The sequence below is a fragment of the Equus asinus genome, chromosome 9, assembly GCF_041296235.1.
Source record: "Equus asinus isolate D_3611 breed Donkey chromosome 9, EquAss-T2T_v2, whole genome shotgun sequence".
Taxonomy (NCBI): domain Eukaryota; kingdom Metazoa; phylum Chordata; class Mammalia; order Perissodactyla; family Equidae; genus Equus; species Equus asinus.
Genome location: NC_091798.1, coordinates 70,881,008 through 70,908,309, shown reverse-complemented (window position 1 = coordinate 70,908,309; position 27,302 = coordinate 70,881,008). Strand labels below are relative to the sequence as shown.

The following is a 27,302-nucleotide window of genomic DNA, read 5'->3' as shown; positions in this document are numbered from 1 at the left end:
TGAGGAGGCGGGGGCCGCCCGCCCGCCGCGCTCCTTCCCGGGGCCGAGGGACTGGGAACCAAATGGAGGTTGTGGGAGTCTGGTGGCCGTAAAGCTCCCCCGGGTGCTAACAGGAAAGCTGTAAACAGTTGCATCAGGAGCTTGCTCAAGGAAATATCCTGGGGTTTTCTTCCTTTGCCGCTTACCAAACCAGGCCAGGTCTGGACTCCAAGAAGCGAGCAGCCACAGGTACAATACTTCGGATTCCATGAACGTCATGGTAAGACTTTTACCTGTCATCTTCCCTAAAAACGGAAATCCCCACCCCTGCCCTCCATCACCCCCGCCATTAACATCACAATCTAACCACCTTTTTGCTTTTACTTCCTCAAGACTGAAGGAATTGAAATTAAGAAACTTTAAAAGCATATATATATGATATTCTTTCTGCTGTGTATTGTGTATCTAAGATCAGCAATGCTAATAACCATGTAAATGGTTTCTACCAGTGGAATAAATAAGAAAAACACTTTGAAGAACTGACCATTTTGTGACAGTACTAGTTACAATACTAGTTGCAATAATACTAGTACTAGTACTAGAATTCATGCATTCATTCATCAAAAAACATTTATTTCCCAGGTGCCAAACACTGTTCTAGGCTCTGGGGGTACAAAAGTGCACAAAAGCGGACAAACACCCGTACCCTTAGGGTGTTTACATTCCAATAAGAGACAGACAGTCAGTGGTAATAAATACGTAGAACATCTCATGGTGATAAGCGCTGTGGATAAAAGGACAGCAAGGACAGGCTAGAAAGTGTGTGTTAGGGGAGGGGAGAGAATTCCATGCAATTTTGAATAAGGTGGTCAGGGGAGGCCTCAGTGAGAAGGTGACTTTTGAGCAAAGATCTGAAGGAGGTAAGGGAGGGAGCCTGGTATGTTGGGGAAATAGAGTGGCTGGGGTTGATTGAGATGGTTGGAGAGCAGTTGAGTTGAGGGCAGGTAAAGGGGTACAGGTGGGGTGGGGGAGAAGAAGAAGTGATTGGGGCCAGACCTTGTAGACCAGTATAAGGACTTTGGCTTTTCTTATGAGGGAAATAGGAAGGTTTGGAGCTGGGGAATGGCATGCTCCTGACATGATCAGGTTTTCAAAAGATTCTTCTCTCTCCTTCTGAAGATAGACTAGTATATCCCAAAGTAATATGTTTTAAACAAAGACGTTCTTAAAACCATATTTTAAGATCTCAGAATTTTTATCTTCCCCTAAATTAAATATTTATTCCAATAAGGAACATACTAAAAACCACACATGCTTCCTTCTTGCTATGTAATCACAGCTAGGTACACAAAGCTACTATGCTTCCTAAGACTGCAGACTGTTTAAGAACCTACTTCCTCATATCTAATTGTTGGTTATAAAACATCTCAAAACAATAAGACTGGACTGCCTTTAGCAAAAGTTATTAGAGATCTCAGATGTTACTGGATACTATACTGCTATATCATACTGTTTTAAGTACACAAGTACTATTATTCATTTATAAGCACCCTTTCATTAAAAGTTAGAGAACTTCAGTAAATATTAATTAATCATGCTAGCAAATTCTAGAGAGAGTTTTGAATCTTGCTATCTTCATTTAACACCTGGCTGATTGCCTGCCCAAGAAGCTACTTCTAGATTCAGTAATAATACCTGTCGAATAGCAATGATTTGGTAGTGTTTGATGTCATATCCAAGTGTAGCCTTAAACCCAGACAATATGGTGATGGAAAGGTTACCTTGCATCCTGAAACAAGATGTTTTTATTTCTTCTAACCACAGGCACTAGGCTCATTTTTAAGATGGCCTAGAGGAATGTTTTTCAGTTACTTCTTTTTTTCTTTTAAAGATTGGCACCTGAGCTTACAACTGTTGCCAATCTTCCTTTTTTTCCCCTGCTTTTTCTCCCCAATTCCCCCCAATACATAGTTGTATATTTTAGTTGTAGGTCCTTCTAGTTGTGGCATGTGGGACACCGCCTCAACTTGACCTGACGAGCAGTGCCATGTCCGTGCCCAGGATCCGAACCAGCAAAATGCTGGGCGGCCCAGCAGAGCGCGCAAACATAACCACTTGGTCGCGGGGCTGGCCCCTAACACTATTACTTCTTAATAAAATAAACTAGAATTCAGAAGAAAGAAAATACATAGTGCATGGCACATAATAAGATGAGTACCATTTTGTGAAAATTTTGTTTCAATTGTATGTGCTTTATTTACTGAGTTGAGGGATTGAAATATAAAATATGTATCGTACTTTGAACAGACGTACATCATGTTCCTTCACTGTCAAGAAAGATCTAGACCGGCCTGGAACACAGGGAATGAGTGGAAGTAGGAACTAACATTTTTTAAATTTCTAGTGTATGTTCCTTTGTTAATCCTTACAAGAGGGTTAGCTATTAGGATCTACATTTTATATGTTAAGGAAACTACATTCCAGAGAGGATTAGTGATTCTCCTGAAGTCATATAGCTAATAAGTGGCCTGCCACTTAGTAAGGATTTAAATTTTGTTCTCTCAGTCAGATGTGTTCCCTGGATTTTGCATTCTCTTTCTTTTAACTGCTACAGCCTATCTCTGTTGGTTACAATTATTGCATAGCGGTTCTGAGAGATCAAAACACATTTCTCTGATGTTGATGAGGTTGAAGAACTAATGCTTTGAATACCCCAGATTTTGCAGATATCCAAATTAGGCTTGGCATGTAATCCTCCTAAGCTTTCTATCAAAGAGAAAGTTTCGGCAGAAATGGACTTAAAGAAGCTGCCTAAAGGTGTAAATAGATATGATCACCATTTTATCTGAGAAATCTGAAGTAATTTAACCAATGAGAAAATTTTTCTTTGATGAGATGTGGTTAAATACAGTCATGGCTTAAGACTATTTGCCGCTTTGAATTAAGAAATTCAAACTATCCTATCAAAGCGGCATAATCATCATGCTCTTCGATACATGCTGTCTAAGGAGAAACCTCCACTCTTGCAGCGTTAGAGAGGAGAATTTTGTTGAAAGATTAGCAAAAGTGCTGTTGCTTCATCTTAAGTACGTCTTGCTCTTACTGAACTTGTTATCAACACCGCTTTCCTGTTCCCCTACATCCTTTATGCTGCAATGATGGAAGGAAGGGGGTTCAGCTTTGCAACAAAGACAAAGAAAACAAAAAAACGTAATAGGTTTTTTCTCTGATAATTCTGTGGAAAATTGTCATTTTTCAGTTCTTTGGTCAATCTAGGGTAAAGCTAGTGAACAGTCAAAATACACCATGTTAAATTTCAGAAGGTAATTAATAAATTGCTATTCTTTGAGGGATTTTCTGTGCTATATTTTTAAAGGGTGAAGAATAGGAGAAAGAACAGTATCCACATTTTATAGTAAAGCTCCAACAGTGTACACAGGAGCAGATGTCCTGCCTATTAATCTCATTCTCTGGAATGTGCAGTAGGTCTTCCCTATCAGAAACTGGATGAACCAGGGTAAAGTGGCTTAATGACAGAAGCTTTCAAGATTAGCCCACTAATTTTCCTTGCTCTGATTCCACGCTTAAAAGCAATCTTATGATTATATGTGGGCTTGCATGTGGATATAGCTGTAGGATGAAAAGGTACTTAGATGCCTATCTTGAGTACTTTTTCATTTTCTGTTCTGTGTGCTTTTAATACTTTATTAGTGCCCTTACAGTTGCAGACTGGATGTGAATTCTTTAGCAATATAACACTGTGAGGCTCATAGAGTATTACAATTAGAGGGATTTTGAGAGAGTCTGAGTACAAAGATGGTCAAATGCAGATATTATTGAGAATTAAAAATCCCAGTATTAAAAATTTATTAATACCACTGGATCTTATATTAACTAAATGAAAACAATGAAGCAATAATCTAAGTTATCTTCTTGGTACTCTTCATTTATCTTTTCCATTTTAAATGCTCTACAAAATGTATAATTAGAAGTAAATTATATCTAAGAAAAAATAATGCTGAACTAGATTATTTTTAATACTGTTTTTAATTGCAATTGCACAGAAAGATGTATTTATATTGAGAAGAAATGCAGCTATGCTTTTTCTTTTAGTCGTATTAATCATAAGTCATGAAGAAAGAGATACATCCATAAACATGGCTGATCATAATTTTATAAAAAGAAAATATGTAAACATTTAATACAATAATCCCATAAGAAAGCTAACCTAGTAGGTAGTGAAAAATATACTAATGTAAAATTTATGGTACAGTATCAAGTTAAGCTTCTCACAGATAGATGATTATTATAATTTATTCAAAACACAATGAACTCTATAAAAGTATACTTATAATACAAATATCACAACATTAGACATGGTGAAGAAAGCATAGTTGGATTTATACATATCAATAAATAGTTTAAACTAGAAGAAATTATTCTACTATAAATTAGTAATTATGATATTATTTCTAAAACATATTTCTTTTCTACTCAAGATCAGATTTTGATGCCTGGAAACAGTCTTCCCTATGCTATGATTCTATAGGATATACATAATCATAATGTCAAACGCCATCTCTACAGAATAGAGAAACAGCCATACTACCACTCTTGATAGTCCCCATCACACCCCCAATTTAAACACTACCCATTTCTTAACAAAGGAAAGTATATGATGAAGGTTATCAAAATTTAGATTTACAAAACTATAGGGACATAAAGATATAATTTGTTCCAGCAGCCTGCTTCTAGGAAGATTAATAACAAATGCACCCAAAAACTCAATGCAGTCAGAAACAGGAAATGGGCCAATAACAGATAAAGTGATAGTGGTGAGTGAGAAATTGTCATATATTCTTTCACAGTAATCTTTTCACGATTTACTAGGAGGTGGGAGAAGTCTAGCGTGAGGTTGATGGAGCTAGCAGGCCACTATTAATTAGCAAAATAATTTACCTGTAAATACAAATAAGAGCTCTAATGCACAGAGTTCACGGCAGTAGATGTAGGTAAAACAAAACAAAAGCAAAAACAAAACCTTACATTTCTACTTTATAACCTGTGAACCTACTTTATAACACGCTCTCAGAACGTGCTCCTAGAGGACACGGACAAAGATTTAATACCCTACAAAGGTGATAGGAAAATAAAGAATTGCCTAAGTGCACTTTGGAGAAAATTCACAGAATCAACTGTCTACTTTTCCATTAGAAGAGAATGTACAAGAATCTCCATACTCCAACTTATCAGAGGAGATGAAAATTTGCTAGACTAGAAAGACAAAATAATCCCAAAGTAACTTAAGAAGTAAAAACTTCTGAGGCAGTGGTGAAACAAAGACCAAACTTTTTTAAAATATAAAAAATGGAATATAAAAAACTGGCATTAAAAGTACAGCCAGTGGAGGGCCTTCCATTTCCAGCCAAGATGGAGTAGCAGAGACCAGATTTAACCTCCACTTGAAACACACAAAAGAAAAAGAAAAAAATATAGGAAGGGAAAAAAGGTTTTCCAGTTACTGGATATCAGGAAATGAAGGACAGCGACCTCTAAGAGACAGGAAGCCAGATGAGCAGCTTACTGCCTTAAAACCCAGCCAACTGAGGGGAGGAGACAAAGCTGAAGGTCCAAGGAGACCAAGACCACTAGAATGTGTGGGGCAGAGTCCTGGAGAGGAGAAAGCTGCACAGAATTGATGTGCAGAGGGTCCCCTCAAATATTCAACATGTGTATGAAGAGACTAGCCTAGTCCAGGGAAAGAATCAGAAGGGATTAGAGGGACAGTGGCCCATATTCAGACAAGACCAAATGAAGGTGAAACAAAGAAGTTCTCAGACATTTCAAAAAAAAAATCATTACCTAGAGTACCTGCATACATGTTAAAAGAAGTCCTTCAGGCAGAAGGAAAATGATACCTAGTGGAAATAATGATTTATACAAAGGTATAAAGAGCACCAGAAAGGAGGAGGTGAAGCTTAAGACCCATGAAGAAATACAAATGATTTTTATTATTTCAGTCTCTTTAAAAGATAAAGCACTGTTTAAACAAAAATAAAATAGTATTGTGGGATTCATAAGTTATGTAAAGGTAAAATGTATGACAATAGTACAAAGGCCAGGTAAAAAGAAATGGAAGTATGCTTTTGTAAATGTCTTATATGTAAAGTGACATGTTATACGTGTCTTATACATGAAGTGATACCATGTGAAAAGTAGAACATGATAATGACTTGTACCATAAGATTTAGAGCAACCTCTGAAATAGCAACATCAACAACAAAAGAGCCAAGAAAGGAATAAAGCGGAATCATAAAAAATATTCAGTTAATCCAAGAGAAGGCACAAAAGGGGGACAAAGGGAGCAAAAATGGATAAGACAAAAAGAAAATAAGTATCAAGGTGATGATTTAGACCAAACTATATTAAATCACATTAAATGTAAATAGAGTGAACATTCCAATTCAAAGGAAAAGATGATCAGGTCTGATATGAAAGACAAGAACCAATTAAATACTACTGCCTGCAGGAAACACACTTTAACTATAAATGCTAATAGGCTAAAAGTAAAAGATTGAAAATGCTATGTTATGCTTGCCCTAAGCAAAAGAAAGCTGGAATGGTTACATTAATAACAGACCAAATAGCCTTCAGAGCAAAGAATATCATTGGAGATAAATTATCTGAGATATTCCTGATAAAGGCGTAGGTTCATCAAGAAGACTTAAGAATCCTAAACAATTATGCATTTAAAAACAGAGTGTCAAAATTTGTGAAACAAAAACTGAAAGAACTGTAAGGAAAAATAGGCAAATCCACAATTATACTCAGAGATTTTGATATCTGTCTCTCAATAATTGATAGGACAAATAGATGGAAAATCAAAAAGGTATAGTAGGGACTGGCTCAGTGGCATAGTGGTTAAGTTAGCACACTCTGCTTCAGCAGCCCAGGGTTTGCAAGTTCAGAGCCTGGGTGTGGACCTACACACCACTCATCAAGACATGCTGTGGCAACATCCCACATACAAAATAGAGGAAGATTAGGACAGATCTTAGCTCAGGGCCTATCTTCCTCACCAAAAAAACAAAATAAAAAAAATTTTTTAAAGAGTATAGTAGGCTTGAACAACACTGTCAACAAACTTGACCTAACTGACATTTATAGAACTTCCCACCACCAACAGCCTTACACATCTTTTCAAAGTGTACATAGAACTATTTATCAAGATAAATCAGATCCTGAATTATAAAAAAAGTCTCAATAATTTTAAAAGAATTCAAGTAATACAAAGTATATTCTCTGATCACAATGGAATTAAATTAGAAATCAATAATAAAGATATCTGGAATATCTCCAAATATGTAAAAACCAAATAACATACCTCAAATAACCATGAGTCAAAGACAAAATCAAAAGAAAAATTGGAAAGTATTTTGAAGTGAATTAAACTAAAAACAAAACACCAGAATTGATAGGATGCTATTAAAGCAGTACTTAGGGGGGAACTTATAACAGTCCTATGTTAGAAAGAAGAAAGGGGGGCCAGCCCACTGGTGCAGTGATTAACTCTGCATGGTCCGCTTCAGCCGCCCAGGGGTTCGCCGGTTCGGATGCCGGGTGCAGACCTATGTACCACCTGTCAGGCCATGCTTTGGCATGTGTCCTACATGTAAAGTAGAGGAAGATGGGCACAAATGTTAGCTCAGGGTCAGTCTTCCTTAACAAAAGAAGGAAGATTGGCAGCAGACGTTACCTTGGGGCTAATCTTCCTTAAAAAAAAAAAAAAGAAGAAAGGTCTCAGATCAATGATTTCAGTTTCTACCTTAAGAAACTAAAAACGAAGAACAAATGAAACTCCAAGTATACAGAATTAAGGAAATAATAAAGACCAGAGAGGAAATTAATGAAATAGATGAGAAAAACAATAGAGAAAATTAATGAAATGAAAACAGAATTCTTTGAGAAGATAAATGAAGTTGGTAAACCTCTAGCAAGACTGACCAGAAGAAAAAGAGACAAAACATAAATCACCAAGGTCAAAATGAGAGAAGTGATATTACTTCAGATTCTACAGATATTAAAAGGATAAAATTATAAATAACTTTATGCATATAAATTTGACAGTTTGGATGAAATGAACAAAATTTTTATAAGACAAATTACAAAAGGTCTTTCAAGAGGTAATAGATAACTTCAACAAGCCTATGTCTATCAAAGAGATTGAAATAGTTAAAATCCTTCCCACAAAGAAAACCTCATACCCAATGACCTCAGTATAGAATTCTACTGAGCATTTAGCGGAAAACCAATACCAATTCGACACAAATTCTTTCAGGAAATTAAAGATAAGGGAATACATTCCAACTCATTCTATGATGCCAGCATTACTCATCATTTATCTGAATTTCACCAGAGCATCTACCAAAAATTACCTTATATTCTTGTGGATATGAGAAATAAATGTGGGGTAAATGACAGTACAGTTGGTACTATTTGTACAGTGGAGGCAGTATAGTCCTTTTTGACTGAGTGACTATGGCAAAACAGTGATTGAATTAACAGATTAATGTCAACATAGAGAGTTTTAATAAAAGCTGAGAACATGTATTAGGTTAGGCTCTCAAACAAGCCCATGAGCTTAAAGCAATAAATAAGTTTCTTTTTGGCTCATGGAAGGTTCAGTGTGGATTTTCCTCTTTAGGAGGCTTTCCTGGAAAGTTCTCTTTCAAATGGTGAACCTTGGGATCCAAGTTCCTCCCACTTCCTAGTTCCCTCAGTTCTTTGCTTGCAGCAAGTCACTTGGGGAGAGTGCACATGTTTGCACTGCGTGTTTCTGGCCAGCACTAAGATGGGTCAGATGGCACTTCTGCCTAGATCCCAGTGACCAGAACTCAGTCCTATGCCCTACCTAGACACAAGGGGGGCTCAGTATGTAGTTGTGCTGTATGCCCAGGAGGAAAATAAAACAACTTGGTGAACACATAGCATTGTATCTGCCACAAATATTATGAGTACTTTGACTAACGGCATCAGCATCCACAAGCTAGAGACGTGATTGATATCTAACAAGATTACATTAAAAAATTCTATAAATCAACTTAAATCAAAACTGTAAAATAAGAAAGATTTGACTGAACATCAGCAAGTTAAAATATGGATCAAATGTGTATGAATTTAAGATTTTTTCTCTACTCCACACCATTCAGCCTATACTGAAATATTGTATTCAGCCCTAATTGTTGCACCAAAAGAATCATTGACTAATAGGACCAGGCCACGGGATAATATAACTAAGATGGAATGAAAAATTGAAATTTGCCACATGATAATTAGTTGAAAGAACTATGAAAGTTTATGCTAAAGGAAAGATGCAGGGATAACAAAATAGGTGTCATAAAATATTTGAGTAGGGAAATTTTTTGAAACAGAGAACAGATTTATTCTTTATGGTTCTTGAGATTAATACAAGGAATTTGAAAATAGAAGGAAAATATGGACTCAAAGGAAATTCTTTATAAATAATTGGTTCTAAAAATGTGATCCAGGAACCCCAGGGGCAATCTGAGACTTTTCCAAGGGGTCTGCAAGTTCACAACTGTATTCAAAATAATACTAGGATGTTATTTGCCTTTTAGATACTCATTTTCTTACGAGTGTACAGTGAAGTTTTTTAGAGGCTCCTTGACATGTCCTCTTACAAAAAAGAAGACAGAAGAACCTCTTGTTAAGCCAGACATTAAAGAGATTTAAGAAAAGGTAAAACCATTCCATTCTTCTCACTATAATTTTTGAAAATATAATTATTTTTCCAGCTATATTGAGGTATGATTGACAAATGAAAATTGTATATATTTGGGGCTGGCCCAGTGGCATACTGGTTAAGTTCACCTGCTCCACTTTGGCAGCCTGGGGTTCACCAGTTCAGATCCTGGGTGTGGAGCTACACACTGCTCATCAAGCCATGCTGTGGTCGTGTCCCACATAGACGAATTAGAAGGACTTACACCTAGGATCTACAACTAGGTACTGAGGCTTTGGGGAGAAAAAAATAAAAGAAGAGATTGGCAACAGATGTTAGCTCAGGGCCAATCTTCCTCCGAAAAAAATTGTATATATTTAAGGTGTACAACATGATGTTTTGATATATATACATTGTGAAATGATTACCACAATCAAGCTAATTAACATATCCATCATCTCACATAGTTACCTTTGTGTGTATGTATGTATGTGTGTGAGTGAGTTTGTGTGTGTGGTGTGAAAACACTTGAGGTCTACACTCAGCAAATTTCAAGTATACAAAACTTTATTATTTTAGTTATTAAGCTGTATGTTAGATCTCCAGAATTTATTCATCTTATAACCAAAAGTTTGTACTCTTTGACCAACCTCTCTTTTCCCCTACCCACCAGCCCCTGGTCACCACAGTTTTACTCTCTGTTTACTGTAAGTTCAATGTTTTTTTTGGATGCCATGTATAAGTGAGATCATGCAGTAGTTGTCTTTCTGTGTCTGGCTTATAATTATTAAAGTTAAAAAATATTTACATTAATATGCAATGGGCTTATTTTTAAATGAATTATTTAAACAGTTAATTTTAATTTATAATATGATAAATATCAATAAATATATTCCACATAAACAAAAGTTCTTTGTGATCCTCAGTAATGGGCTAAGGGTATAAATCGGTCCTGAGACAAAAAATTTTAAGACCCATTGAATGAGAGCTACACAAAATGGGATAGACTGCCTCAGTAGTTAATAAATTCTCTATCACCAGAGGAGCTAGCTGGTCAGTTATTAGGAATATTGCACGAGGCATTCCAACTTTAGAGATTTGGGTTGGACAACCACTGAAGCCCATTCCAAATCTGAAATTCAAAGATACTAAAACTCTGTAATCATCCATTAATTTCATAAAATACTGGCAAGAATATAAACTTAGTTAAAATTAGTTTCATCAAACATCAATTTAGTGTCAGAGCCATAATTAGAATTCTGTTGTCTTTCCACCAGACCCCTTGTGTTCCTTCCCCTGATCCTAGTCCCATAGCTAGCAACCTTATGTTTACCTCCAGGCCTTGGCCAGACAAATGGACCGTCTTCTCTTCTAACTAGAACCATTCATCAGCTCACTGGCTAAGATGTTTGTTGGCTGAGACCACCTTCCTTTCTCAGCACTCCTTGACTGAAAAGACAATAGATCTCTTAGACTTCTGATTTACTGTTTACCCTGACTCTTGTTTTCCATTTTTGTCTAAGGCATTCAAACTACATGTTGGCAAAGAAAGAAAGATTCAGTTCTGGGTTGTGGGTGGGAAGTAAGAAAACAAGAATGAAGCCAGATAGAAGGTACCACATAGTTTTGTGGTCATTCATGTAGTGGGATGAGTCATAAAGCAGTAAGGCACATACACTTAGACACCAACAAATGCTTTCCCAAATAATAAACCCGAATATAAAAGGTATATTGAATGAATGCCATGCAAGACTTACTAAAGGAAGTATAATAAATCAGTAAGTACAGTATGCCATAAACATGAAGATACTGTAAGCATAAACATTAATTAGTTACTATAATGTATGTGCCAGAATATTCAAGCATCGCTGTTGTTGTCAAAGTTTTGCATTCAATTACACACTCTTTTATAATGCCCATGGTTCAGAAACTTATACCTGTATTTCCTTGCCAAAAACAAAAGAATAAAGGCAAAAATCCTAAAGTGAAATTCAAGCAGTAAAATAAAATTACCCACAGGATAATTGCAATGACTCCAGACAGTATAGACTAATCTGAAAAATAGTTTCCCATCAGCCAGTAGCTGTGGCCCTCCCAAACTTAAACCCTAGAGATCATTTTAGTAGTCTTCAAATATTTTTGCATTTATGATGTGCATATTTAAGGAGAAAGCCAGGCCTGATGGTCTAGTGGTTAAGAATCCCTACTCTCACTGCCACATTCTCACTGCCATGGCCCAGGTTCCTCTCTTGTTCAGGAAACTACACCAACCATCTCACGGTTGTCATACTGTAGTGGCTGCCTGTTGTTGTGTTACTGAAAGCTATGCCACTAGTTTCAGACACCAGCAGGATCACCCATGGTGGACAGATTTCAGCAGAGCTTCCAGACTAAGACAGACTAGAAAGAAGGAGCTTGCCACCCACTTCTGAAAAAGTTAGCCATGCAAACCTTATGAACACCAGCAGAGCATTGTCTGATATAGTGCCGGAAAGTGAGAGGATCGTGCAAAAAGACTGGGCAGGGTTCCGCTCTGCTGTATACAGGGTCGCTAGGAGTAGAGATTGTATTCTTACCTTACCTTTCATAGTGTGATGGGCAGCTTCTGAAATGGCCCGAGGAACCCTACCTCCTGATATTTATGCCATTATGTCATCTCCTTCCCCATGAGTGCTGGCTGGATTTAGTGACTTGTCTCTAACAGGATATATCGAAAGTGGTGGGGGTGGGATGATAAAAATAACTTTGCTGAACTGAAACTTGGTGTATACAACTTGACCAAGTTACCAAGGTTAACAAACACTGGCAATACATGTTGACACTATGCACCCATGATATGATACAATGGAAAGGGCAAATCACTCCTGCGTTACCTTTCCCATAATGCAAAACCTCTATATAATGAGAAAATATCAAGGAAACCCAAATTGAGGGGCATTCTACAAAATAACTATCAGTTGTTCTAAAAAATGTCAAGATCATGAAACACAAGGAAAGACTGAGGAATGATTACAGATGAAGGAGACTAAAGAGACATGACAACTAAATGCAATGTGACATCCTGGATTGTCACAGGAACAGAAGAACATACGTGGAAAAATTGGTGAAACCTGAATAAAAGTTGTAGTTTAGTTTCTTTTAAAAGTCATGTGATGTCAATTCCAAGACTAGACAGAAGACTGTGGCTTCTATCTTGCTTGCACTTACTATGTGGCTCTTGTTGCTCGCTGCTCTGATGAAGCAAGTTCCATGATGTGAGCTCACCTGGAGAGGCCCACATAACGAGGAACTGAAGGTGGCCTCTGGTCAAAAGCCAGGGAGTCACTGAGGCCCTTGGTCCAACATCTCTTGAGAAACTGAGTCCTACCAACAGCCACACGATTATCATATGATTGCATTTGGAAGCAGATTCTTCTTTATGTGGGCCCTGAGATGACTGTAGCCACAGCTGATGCATTGATTCCAGCCCTGTGAGACCCTGAGCCATAGAACCCAGGTAAACCGCCCCCAGATTCCCAACTCAGAAACTGAATGATAAGTGTTGTTTTAAGCCCCTAAGTTTTGTGCTGTTTGTTACACAGTAATAGATAATTAAGACCCATGGTTCTATACAATTATTATTCCCATTTTTCCATGGAGGAAAGTGTCTTAAATAAGTTAAATAACTTGCCCAAAGTTGCATAATTAAGCAACAAAACTGCAATTCAAACACTGGTCTCTCAGAGACAGTCTCTGATCTTAATCACTGCATTATAATGTGCTCACAAGGTCCCGCACGATAGCAGATATATTTCTATTCATGAAATTGCTCTAAACCAGAATGAGGTTTTACAAAGCATCTGAACCTATTGCCAAATAAATTTAAGAAAAAAATACTCCTTAATATCTATGTCAAAGTAAAACCATGGGTTTTGGAGGGGGTAATTATTCATCACAATCCAAATGGATAATATTAAGTAATCCCATTTAACTAGTGAATTCTCTCAGCTACTTGGAGGTACTTTTGGCAATTGACATTTAGTAGGCCCAGCAATGATAGACAAAATCAGACATTCTCTAAGAGTCTATAACGAGTTTGAGGGATTTCAGGGCTGATCCAGGAAAAAGATATGACCATGAGGTGGCAGTAGCACATATGAGCTATATCTGGGCAGCACTTTGACAGATTTGCATGTAGAGGAAGTCCCTCACGGCACGATATTGTCCAGAGGCTTACAGCACAGGGGAGGGAATGAGAAGTACTTTCCAGAAGGGGAGGAGGGCAAGGGAATTGCAGGGGAGAGGGGCATTGGAGAGGGCAGGGGTTTACATGTCTAGCTGTTGTCATTCAGCAACCAAGCAGGGAGTCTGCATCAGAGAGCTCCAAAGGGCGCAGTGGCTCAGGGTCTTTTACAGGGTTTATTTTATTTATGGCTAGCGGATGTTGGGCACAGTTTCCCATCATATGCAAAGCAGGCAGGCTCAAAATGACTAAAAATCTATTTATCTGGGCTATGATGAAAATATTTGGATGTGTAAAAACTTTAGTTTGGCACCAGTGGTGTATTGATCGAACAGGTCCCAGACCACTGTGAAGAAATAAACAACCTAGGGGCCATCTTTGGTTCATGTATGTAACAGATTCACACTAAAGTTCTTCCATAATTGACTGGGTCAAATGATAACAACTTGCCTTTAAAAACCTGTAGGCTAAGATAAAATCATAACTTTTAGTTCTATGGCAGGTAACTCCAAACTCACATGCCTGGCAATTCCATTAGGCCCAGAATTAAGGGAATACTATTAAAATAAAAACAATCATAGTATATTCTTCCTAATTGCTTCTGAAACACTTATTTCTAAGGGGAAATTTTTAGCTGTAAAGAAAACCATCACTGACTGCTTGAAATTGCTAGTTTAAAATTTGAATCACATTACCCTCATAGTAAGATATGTGAAAGATATGTAATATGGTAAAGTATGTCAACAAACTTCTATCTAATCCTATAATTCCTCTAATTAAAAAAAAATCTCAACATAATACATGAAACATGTAAATTATGAATCTGACATTTTTAGCATATGCTTTATAAAGTAGATAATAGTTGATATTCTGAAGGGGTGATCTATTTCCACAGTATATTTAAATCATCAGCCATAATGAGCATTTGAGGAGTGTCTCAAGCACACGCCCATTCGAATTGGTGCAAACTAACTGCAAAATGTTCTAATGTAAATGTCCACATTCCTTGTGGTATCTGACTACAGCAGCCCCAGATATTAGCTCTGGTTTTATTAGCTCTGCTTTTACTTCTTTGATTCTGATGACCACAAAAGAATAGGAAAGTTATAACACTCTGAGTGATTCCACTTAGTTTTGGAAATATAGAAATATTTCAGAAGAATAAACAAGAATATTTAATTAGTGGCCAAATTCTTAGGCTATATTCATAAAAGTGTGTTTAACCCTTAGTGTATCTGAATTATAGGAGAAATAATAGGATTTCAGTTATGCCTAATTACTAGGATAAACATCGTTTCTGAGAGAAAACTAATTTTAATTTCTAAAGTAGAATTACAAAAATATGTTTCTCCCTCTTTACTCACTCCCATGAAAGAAAGCAGTAATTTTCCCATAGTTACTGCTCCACTGTGGATTGTCCATGCTTTATACTAGGAGAGAGATACTTTTCATGTATATAAGAAATATATATGCATTTATATATTTACAGGCAGAAAAAAAGATAGTTATTTAGGTCAGTAGTGCTTCATCTGGGATTTTTATAGGCAATAATGGGGAAACCAAAGCTATTAACAGTATTTCAGAAAAACTAATTACACTTCCTGTATCGGTATCACACTTGCTGATTTCAAACAATATTACAAACCTATTAGCAATCAAACCCATATGGTACTGGCATAAAAACAGACATATAGGCCAATGGAACAGACTAGAGAGCCCAGAAATAAATCCATACATATATGGTCAACTAATATTTGACAGAGAAGCCAAGAATACTCAATGGAGAAAACATAGTCTCTTCAATAAATGAGACAACCTAGATAGTCACATACAAAAGAATGAAATGGAACCCTTGTCTTACACCACTCATAAAAATTAACTCAAAATGATTAAAAGTTTAAATGTAAGACCAGAAACCATAAAATGCCTAGTAGAAAACATATGGAAAAGTCTCTTTGACATTGATCTTGGTACAATGGCACCAAAAGCACTAGCAACAAAAGCAAGAATAAACAAGTGGGACTACACCAAATTAAAAAGCTTCTACACCGCAAAAGACAAAATCAACAAAATGAAAAGACAACCTACCAAATGGGAGAAAGTTTTTCAAATCATACATCTTATAAGGGGTTAATATACAAAATATATAAGGAACTCATACAACTCAATGGCAAAATATCAAACAATCTGATTAAAAAGTGGACAAGGGACCTGAATAGACATTTTTCCAAAGAAGATATTCAAATGACCAAGAGTTACATGAAAATGTGCTCAACATTATTAATCATCAGGGAATGCAAATCAAAACCACAATGAAATATCCCCCCAAATCTGTTAGAATGGCTATTATCAGAAATACAAGAAATAACAAGTGTTGGTGAGGATATGGAGAAAAGCAAACCCCTGTGCATTGTTAGTGGGAATTTTAAATTGGTGAAGCCACTATGGAAAACAATATGAAAGTTCCTCAAAAAATTAAAAATAGAATTACCATATGATCTAGCAATTCCACTTCTAGGTATACATCCAATGGAAATGAAATCACTAACTCTAAGAGATATCTGCATTCCCATATTCATTGCATCATTATTTACAATAGAAATATATAGAAGCATCCTCAGTGTTCATCAGTGGATGAATGGATAAAGAAAATGTAATATACATTCTTCTCATGTGCACATGGAACATTTTCAAAGACAAACCATATGTTGCAAAACAAGGCAAGCCTCAATAAATTTAAGAAGATTGAAATCATATCAAGCATCTTTTCCAACCACACAAATATGTGAAGATTCAACAACATGGTACTGAACAACCATTGGATCAATGAGGAAATCAGAAAATACCTGGATACAAATGAAAATGAAAACACAACATACCAACTTTTATGAGGTGCAGCAAAAGTGGTACATAAGAGGGAATACAGGCCTACCTCAACAAACAAGAAAACTTGTAAATAAGTAATCTTAAACATATGTAAAAGTACTAGAAAGTGAAGAACAAGTAAAGTCCAAAGTTAGTAGGAGTGAAATAATAAAAATCAGAGTGGAAATAAATGAAATAGAGACTGAAAAAACAGTAGAAAGGATCAATGAGACTAAGAACTGGTTCTTTGAGAAGATAAATAAAATTGACGAACACTTAGCAAGATTCACTAAGAAAAAAAGAGGGAAGAGTCAAATAAATAAAATTAGAAGTGAAGAAGAGAAATAACAATGGATACCACAGAAATACAAAGAATTCCAAGAGAATACTATGAGAAGCTGTATGCCAACAAACTGGATAATCTGGACTAAATGAATGAATTCTTAGAATCATACAACCTCCAAAATTGAATCAAGATGAAATAGAGAATTTGAATAGACAATCACAAGTAAAGATATTGAAATAGGAATCAAAAACTTCTCAAAAAACAGAATCCAGGACCATATGGCTTCTCTGGAGAATTCTATCAAACATTCAAAGAAGATTTAATATCTATCCTTCTCAAACTATTCTGAAATATTGAAAAATACGGGATGCTGTCTAACTCATTCTACAACATTACCCTGATACCAAAACCAGACAAGAACAACACAAAAAAGGAAAATTACAGGGCAATATTACCAATGAACATAGATGCAAATATCCTCAACAAAATATTAACAAATCAAATACAACAATACATTAAAAGGATCATACACTATGATCAAGTGGGATTTATTCCAGGGATGTAGGGATGGTTCAACATCTGCAAATTGATCAAGGAGATACACCACTTTAACAAAATGAGGAATAAAAATCACCTGATCATCTCAGTAGATTCAGAGAAAGCATTTGACAAGATCCAACATTGATTTATGATAAAAACTCTCAATAAAATGTGTTTTGAAGGAAAGTACCTCAACATAATAAAGGCCATATATGACAGACCCACAGCCAACATCATACTTAATGGTGAAAAACTAAAAGCCATCTCTAGAGAACAGGAACAAGACAAGGGTGCCCACTCTCTCCTCTCTTATTCAACATAGTACTGGAGGTTTTGGCCAGAGCAATTGGCAAGAAAAAGAAATAAAATGTATCCAAATTGGAAAGGATGAAGTAAAATTCCCTTTGTGGATGACATAATTCTATACATAGAAAACGCTAAAGAATCCATTGGAAAACTGTTAGAAATAATCAAGAACCACAGCAAAGCTGCAGAATACAAAATCAACATACAGAAATCAGTTGCACTACTATACACTAATAACTAGCAGAAGGAGAAGTCAAGAATACAATACCATTTACAATTGCAACAAAAAGAATAAAATATCTAGAAATAAATTTAACTAAGGAGTTGAAAGACCTATACACTGAAAACTATAAGACATTATTGAAAGAAAGCAAAGAAGACATAAAGAAATGGAAAGATAGTCCATTCTCATGGATTGGAAGAATAAACATAGTTAAAATGTCGATATTACCTAAAGCAATCTACAGATTCAGTGCAATCTCAATCAAAATCCTAATGACATTCTTCAGGGAAACAGAACAAAAAATCATAAAATTTATATGGAACAACAAAGAACCCTGAATAGCGAAAACAACCCTGAGAAAAAACAATAAAGCTGGAGGTATCACAATCCCTGCTTAAAAATATACTACAAAGCTATAGTAACCAAAACAGCATGATACTGGCACAAAAATAGACACACAGATCAATGGAACAAAATTAAAAGCCTAAAAATAAAACCATGCATCTTGGGGCTGGCCTGGTAGCACAGCGGTTAAGTTCACACATTCCACTTGTCCGTGGCCTGGGGTTCCCTGGTTCGGATCCCTGGTGCAGACATGGCACTGCTTAGCAAAAGTCATGCTGTGGTAGGCATCCCACGTATAAAGTAGAGGAAGATGGGCGTGGATGTTAGCTCAGGGCCAGTCTTCCTCAGCAAAAAGAGGAGATTTGGCAGTAGTTAGCTTAGGGCTAATCTTCCTAAAAAAAAATCTAAGGAGAGCTAATCTTTGAAAAGGAGCCAAGAACATAAAATGGAGAAAGGAAAGTCTCTTCAATAAATGGCTTTGGGAAAACTGGACAGCCAAATGCAAAAGAATGAAAGTAGACCATTATCTTACACCATACGCAAAAATTAACTCAAAATGGATTAAAGACTTAAATGTAAGACCTGAGACCATAAAACTCCTAGAATAAAATATAGGCAGTACACTCTTTGACATTGGTCTTAGCAGTATCTTTTCCAATACCATGTCTCACCAGGCAAGGGAAACAAAAAAATAAACAAATGAGACTACAACAGACTAAAAAGCTTCTGCAAGGCAAAGGAAACCAGGAACAAAATGAAAAGACAACCCACCAACTGGGAGAAAATATTTGCAAATCATATATCCAACAAGGGGTTAATTTCTAAAATATATAAAGAACTTGTGCAACTCAACAACAAAAAAACAAACAACCTGATCAAAAAATGGGCAGAGGATATGAACAGACATTCTTCCAAAGAGGATTTAGAGATGGCCAACAGGCACATGAAAAGATGTTCAACATCACTAATTATTGAGAAATGCAAATCAAAACTAACTACAACAAGTTTTCACCTTACACCGATCAGAATGGCTAATCAACAAGACAAGAAATAACAAATGTCGGGAAGGATGTGAAGAAAAGGGAGCCCTCATTCACTGCTGGTGGAAATACAAACTGGTGCAGCCACTATGGAAAACAGTATGGAGATTTCTCAAAAAATTAAAAATAGAAATACCATATGATCCAGCTACCCCACTACTGTGTATTTATCCAAAGAACATGAAATCAGCAATTAAAAGAGATGTATGCACCCCTATGTTCATCACAGCATTATTCACAATAGCCAAGACATGGGAGCAACCCAAGTGCCCACCAGTGGATGAATGTATAAAAATGATGTCATATATATATATACAATGGAATACTACTCAGCCATAAAAAAGGGGAAAACGTGCCATTTGCAACAACATGGATAGACCTTGAGGGTGTTATGTTAAGCAAAATAAGCCGGACAAAGACAAACACCATGTGATTTCACTCATATGTGGAAGATAAACAAACACATGGATAAGGAGAACAGATTAGTGGTTACCAGAGGGGAAAGGGGAGAGGGGAGGATGAAAGGGGTAAGGGGCACATATGTATGGTGACCAATAAAAACTAGACTATTGGTAGTCAACACAATGCAGTCTATACAAAAACTGATATATAGTAATGTACACCTGAAATTTACACAATGTTATAAGCCAATATGACCTCAGTAAAATAATCTTAATGTGATACATATTTTTTATATATTATATGTATATATTATGTATATATATTAATATATAATGGAATATTATTCAGCCATAAAAAAAAGGAGGACTTCCTTCCATATGACAACATGGATGAACACTGAGGGGAGTATGCTAAGTGAAAAAAGTCAAACAGAGAAAAACAAATACTGTGTAATCTCACTTATATGTGCAATCTAAAACAGTCAAACTAATAGGAGCAGAGAGTAGAATGGTAGTGGCCAGGGCAGGGGTGGGGAGGGAGGGAAATGGGTGAAGGTGAACAAAGGGTACAAACTTCCAGGTATAAGATGAATAAGTTCTAGAGATGTAATGTACAACATGGTGACCATAATTAATAATACTGTATTTGAAAGCTGCTACGAGAGTAGATCTTAAGAGTTCTTACCACACACACACACAATTATAACTATGTGAGGGGATGGATGTGTTAACAAATGTTATTGTGGTAATCATTTTGCACTATATACATTTATCAAATCATTATGTTGTACACCTTAAACTTACACAATGTTATATGTCAATTATACCTCCATAATGCCGGACAAACAAAACTAATAAAAACAGCATATTTCCCCCAAAAAACTATGTAATATTTTCTTTAATAAATGCAGTCTATTTTTGGGGGGCAAAAATCTTTCAAAGTAACAGACCACAAGGAGAGGAAGGGAAAAATTTAAAACAAGCTTTTTGGTAAAATAGTTTGGAACTACCATTCTAAGTTAGTTAGTATTTGAATGTTCTAGAAAGGAGACTGTTGAAAGTCCTGCCCATATAAGCAGTTAATAAGCACAGTCTTCGGGCTGGCCTGGTGGAGTAGTGGTTAAGTTCACATGCTCCACTTTGGCAGCCAAGGGTTCACGGGTTTGGATCCTAGGTGTGGACTGACACACCGTTCATCAAGCCATGCTGTGGCAGCATCCCACATACAAAATAGAGGAAGATTGGCACAGATGTTAGCTCAGGGCCAGTCTTCCTCACCAAATAAATAAATAAATAAGCACAGTCTATCCTATAAAATATAGTGCTAGTCCATAACTCGCATTTATAGATTATCTTAGGATGGATTTTCATTACAATGTGGGAAAATTTTACATTATATCTTTTCTTCAAAGAGTGAAAAATCTTTGCTAAATTCTAAGAAGCTATTTCCCAAGGACACATATTTTTGAATTTACATCTTGTTATTTATTTCAGATATGCTTCTTAGTATACATAGTTATATCAATATGTTAGAAAAATAATAAACAGTTGCCAAACAACCATACCCAATAATCAAGTAAATAAAAATTTTATATCCAGGGGTAAAGAATGCTGTTTGTCAGATACCACCTGCAAGCAAAGAGCAAGGATGTAACCAGCACATTAGCAAAAGATAAAGCAGTCCGATCCATCATCTTTCTTGATGGCAAATGACCAACAATTTAGGCCACACAGATTTAAGGGCATAACTCTTGATTTTCCTCTTCTCCTCTACCCACTAGCTCCCAATAAACAAAATTCCTTATGGTTTATGCAGGGGAAGAATGTATGGGCCAGAAATGACTCCTACAGTCTCCTGCTTTTGCACAAGATATTAACCACTGGCATTCACACCTAACTCTCTTTATCTTCCTCCTTCTCCCTGAGCTAAAGTAAACAAAAAGCTAATTTTCCTTAATAATACGGGCAATCCTTGGGTCTAGACTTGCCTACATAAAGCAGAATTACATACTAAAAATAGTAATATTACACTAACCACTTTAGATAACTCATCACCATATAATAAGTCTATCTCAGATAGAAAGTAAATTAACTTGTTGCAATATTTTATAGTAAGTGAAAAATAGAAATTATAGCCCATATTGATTTTTATTATTCTCAATCTCCTTGGTTCATATTATATGACTAATTACACAGTAGTTTCATCTGTCAACTCCTAACACAAAAGTTCAATTGATATACTCTTTTGAAACATTTTTGCATAAAATCGAGATAAATATACTCACTGCAATCTAGTTCAAAAATTAAATTTGTTTGCTCTAATACCATCCTAAATGTTTACTACTGAAAAAAGGATTACATTTTCACTGAAAGGTGATAAAATATGTTTAAAGAAATGCTAACTTTCGTTTTTGCTATCTCCAGGTTCAATAAACAGTGAAAGAGGTGTACCTTTGTATTTTCAAAACAAACTCCCATGTAAGCTTATTTTTTTTGTCAGTGGTGAAGCAGTTTTAGAGCTGGAACATTTCATAGTTTTTATTTTTTTTTGTGATCTTCCTGAAATCATTTAGCATGGAGACTTCTGTGAAATTTCTTATGTGAAGTCCGTGACTGGTGGCAACTCTTTCCTACCACCTACCTAGTCATTGTTTCCTTAGTGTCATTCATGGCAACTTAGATTAATGTCATTTAGAATCTTTCTTCTTAGTCAAACAACAACATTGAGGTGAAAAAGAAAAAAAAATTCACTGAGGAAATGAAATTTTTAAAAAAGCATGGGATAAGTGCACTTTTCTTCTAAAGATAATAAAGTTACGTCAGGGTCAAAATTGTGCATGGTATTGCAAACAATAGCTTCCTGGATGGTGAGAGTGGAAAACTTTGATTAAAGAAGTGAGGAAATTTAGTTGGAAGTTTCATAAGATTCTTGAAATAAATCTGAGGGAAAAAAATGTATATATTTTAAATATATATATTGGCATGGCATAAATATATATACTTCTTTTTTTGTCTGGCATAACAAAGTACCAAAAATCGCATGACTCAAAACAACATAAACTTATTCTCTCACAGCTCTGGAGGCTAGACGTCTGAAATTAAGTTGTCAGCAGGGCCATGCTTCCTCTGAAGCCTCTAGGGAAGAACTCTTCCTTTCCTCTTCCTAGCTACTATATTCCTTGGTCTTCCTTAGTTCATAGAGACATCAATCCAACCTCTGCCTCATTCTTCACATGGTGCTCTCCGCTGTGAGTTATGTGTTCAAATTTCCCTCTCCTTATAAGGATGTCAGTCACTGGATTAGGGCCTACCCTAAACCAGTATGACCTCATATTAACTTGATTCCACCTTCAAAGATCCTATTTCCAAATAAAGTCACATTTACAGGTACTAGGTATTAGGACTTGAACATATCTTTATGAGGAACACAAGACAACCTATAATTGAACAAATTTTGCTGAAATGAGCTTTTAAATAGGAGACATGCAAATGAGGGAGGCTACAGCAAGTTGAGAAGCAGCTTTGAAAAGAAGTCCCTAAGATCTTAATTGTGAATTCTCTAAGTCCCACAGAAGACTTTATCCTTGTATTCAGCAATCTATCATCTGAGAATCTCCATAGAAAGCAAAGACTTTGGTGCCAATGGCATTAAAGATAAAGTCACTAGCCATTCATTCATTCATCTAATATCTTTTTAGTGTTTATTACATAAAAAAGAATGAGAACAGAGTAATGAACAACACAATACTTCCTTTCTAAGGCTCATAATCTAGAAATGAGCCAAGCAGGTAAACAATTACAACTCATTGCGTAACATGATTAGATTGGCATTTCTGAAAGATTCCTTTCACAGCAGGGAGGAGAGTGGGTTGGAAGAAGAAAAGGCCAAGAAACCAGTTAGAGAGGTATCATGCTGATTATGTAACAGAACATAGGTTGCAAAGATTAGGTCATGAGGAAATGACTGTAAGGACAGAGAAAAGAGACACACTCAGAAGATCCTGTGGCTTGAGGAATTCTCTCAAGTTCCAGCCACCAAACCTACAAAATTACCTGTGGTTGCACCTTCTCTTTCCTTTGTGCCCTCTGTTGCAAAGCAAGAAAAAAAGCCCTTTCTCTTTATTACAGCTGATCTTTCTTCCTGTGCTTTGGACTCCATTCTATCCCCTTCTGAGTAATCTAGCTCAACTGATTATATTCTTGCTGTTAGACCACAACCTCTTTCTACTTGCTCATTTTCACAAGCTTTTGAACGTGCTCATCCATAGCCCATCACAATAATACCAACAACCACCACATCTACCATCCTTGACAAACCTCAGTACTCCAGCCAACTACTGTCTTATATCTCCTGTTCACAGCTGTACTTACAGAAGTTGTTTACATTTGATGTGTCCAGTTGCTCATCTCCAACATATTCCTTATCTACTGTCATTTGGCTTCTGCTCCTACAATGCCTCTGAAATTTCTCTCCTCTCAGTTTCCAATAAACTCTTCGTTGTGAAATCCAGTAGACATTTTCATTGCTCTTACTTCTCTTGACTTCTCAGCAACATTGGACAGTTTTGACTACTCCCATCATCTTCCTCTGCTCTCTCACCTTGCCTTTTACTTTGATTTCAGCCCTGTTTTTCTTCTTTCTTCTCCTTAGTCTCTTCCTCTAGCCATTTCGTTTATGTTATAATCTTCAAAATTCCTCAACTTGTAGTAGGTTCTTTTCACTTTTTGGGCAAATTTATCTTTGTCCAAGGATCAAATAATCATTTTTATACTGATGATCCCCAATTATGACTTCAATTGAGATCTTTCTCCTCAGATTCATATCTGTATTTTCAACTGTCAAATGGTACTTGACTGCCTCATTGGTACTTCACACTTAGTATGTCCAAACTGAACACACCTCCTCTTCTAACGCCTCTATTCCTCCTCTGTTCCACATAGTAATAAATAGTAACACTCTATATCAAAACATACAAGCTAGCTACAAGGGTACCAAGCTTAATTTCTCTTGCTCTCTCCCCCTCTCTCTCCGTCACCCCTCATCCCTCAACATTCACAATATAGCCTTAATCCCACTGTTACTACTGTAGTCCTGGTCACTATAACACTTTAACTCCTACAAATTTCTTCTTCCTAAAAGGATTCCAGGGGCTGGCCCTGTGGCCGAGTGGTTAAGTTCGCGCGCTCCGCTGCAGGCGGCCCAGTGTTTCGTTCGTTCAAATCCTGGGCACGGACATAGCACTGCTCATCAAACCATGCTGAGGCAGCATCCCACATGCCACAACTAGAAGGACCCACGATGAAGAATATACAACTATGTACCGGGGGGCTTTGGGGAGAAAAAGGAAAAAATAAAATCTTTAAAAAAAGGATTCCATTTTGTTCATGATATACGCCTTTCTCGAACTGCCTGTGCGACCTCTGAGAAGCTGATCTCAGCTTCAGCTCCAGAGCTGGGACCCGGATAAACCATCCAATGATAGCAATTATATTCCCCCTGGCAATGATAGGGGAGCTCAATTAATTTTAGGAGCTTAAATTTAGGAGCTCAAATTTAAGTCAAACTGGTCATTGTTACCTTTTCAATAATTACTGTTCCAGGGATGGGCATATAACCAAAATTCATCCAACCAAACTGAAGCAAGGGAGTGTTTTTTTCAAATTTGGGGAGAGAGGTTGTTTCTCCCTCAGTGCATGTAAGCCATGCAGCATCTTACCTTTGCTGCCACAACTGATGTTTTAGAATTCCCTTAAACTTTTTTATAATTCTCTCACAGATGTATATACCCATAAATGATATAATAATACATGTTATAAACATAGATATATATAACCTGAAATTTATCATTTTTGTTCAAAATTTTATTTGTACGATTTATTCACTTTGATAGCTACACGTCCATTTCATTTGCTTTCATAGTAGTATGGTTTCCATTACAAAAATATAACACAGTGTATTTAAGGATTACCTTATTAATATTTATATTGTTTCCTAATACAAACGAATGCTTCTGTAAACATTTTGAACATGTATATTTTTAAACATATGTAAGAATTTTCGAAGATATATATTCCTAGGAATGGAATTTCTGGGTTACAGGGTGTACACTTTCAATTTAGAAGATAAAACTAATGCTTGCACATTTTACAATTTCACCAGCAGTCTAAGAGAGCTCATGTTGGGCCAAATCCTTGGCAGGAGATTTTGTCATGCTTTTTAAATTTTTTCAATTCTAATGAGTATGAAATAGCACTTTTATTATGTTTTTGAATTTGTGCTTTCATGATTACTAATTAGTTCAAACATCTTTTCACATGATTATGGACACATTTCTTCCTCTATGAAATACCCATTTTTTTTCAATTAGGGGTTTGTTTTTTGCTTACTGAATTCTAGAAGTTTTAATATTTATGTGTATTAATACATTCACTGTTGCCTTAGACCTAGCAAGAAGTACCCTTGCTTTGGGGTCTGTGCTTTATGAGACCCTACCCACTCTGGCACAACTCCAGCTTCTCCCCTTCCTACTGGGTGAGGAGTCCATGAGGCCAAGGGAGTGCCAGGAGCTCCAAGAACGTGGAGTTTCCTGATCCAGCAGCCCTGAGCCAGCTTCCTCGACCCTCACTGGCTTCTTCCTCATCCATCAGCTGGAGGTCAGACCACATCGCTAGTATGCACACACTCAGGCCCAACAGGTGGCCAAGGGGCAACTGTTTGCAGGGAGGTGGAGGCTACCCTATAGGGCTCCGGGAATGAGGAATGACGTCTCCATACACCACACACAGTGCTGGTGAAACCTAAGCCACCAATTTACTTCAAAATAAAAAAGAACAGAAAATTCAGGAGAAATAAAAAGCAAACGCAATGTAGTAGAAATTACTAAAAATGTATTAATAATTATGTTTAGAATATATGGTTTAAATATTCCACTTACAATGCAAATATTATCACATTGGATGGGAAAATGCAACTAAAATATAAAGACACAAGAAAGGTTAAAATTAAAATATGGGAAAAGTTGTAACGGGCAAGTAAAAAATACTAGTAAAGCTATATTATTATGATATTATAAGACAAAAGAGAATTTAAAGCAAAGAATATTGTGTGATAGAAAAAGGTGTCTTGCACTTTTATTAACATTTTATTAATATTGCCCTTATATTAAAATATACTTTTTAATAATATTATTATTATTACTGCTACTACTTCTTTAATCAGCCAAGTTTGCTCAGATTGGGCCAAATTTTCCTTTGTTCACAATTCCTTCTTGCCTCTTATACTGTCTTTCTGCAGTCATTTTGTACCAAAGGAAATATAAAATACTTGGGTTCTGTAATGCTTTTTATACATCC

General features: G+C 36.3%; 1 long non-coding RNA gene across 1 annotated transcript; it reads left to right on the top strand.

The window, feature by feature from the left end:
• The first annotated feature begins 7 nt into the window (after window positions 1-7).
• Window positions 8-25,338, top strand: LOC123289817 (uncharacterized). The gene is made up of 3 exons (XR_006534030.2): window positions 8-259; window positions 9,618-9,738; window positions 25,090-25,338. It is a non-coding gene; the product is annotated as an uncharacterized lncRNA (long non-coding RNA).
• Window positions 25,339-27,302: the final 1,964 nt, after the last annotated feature.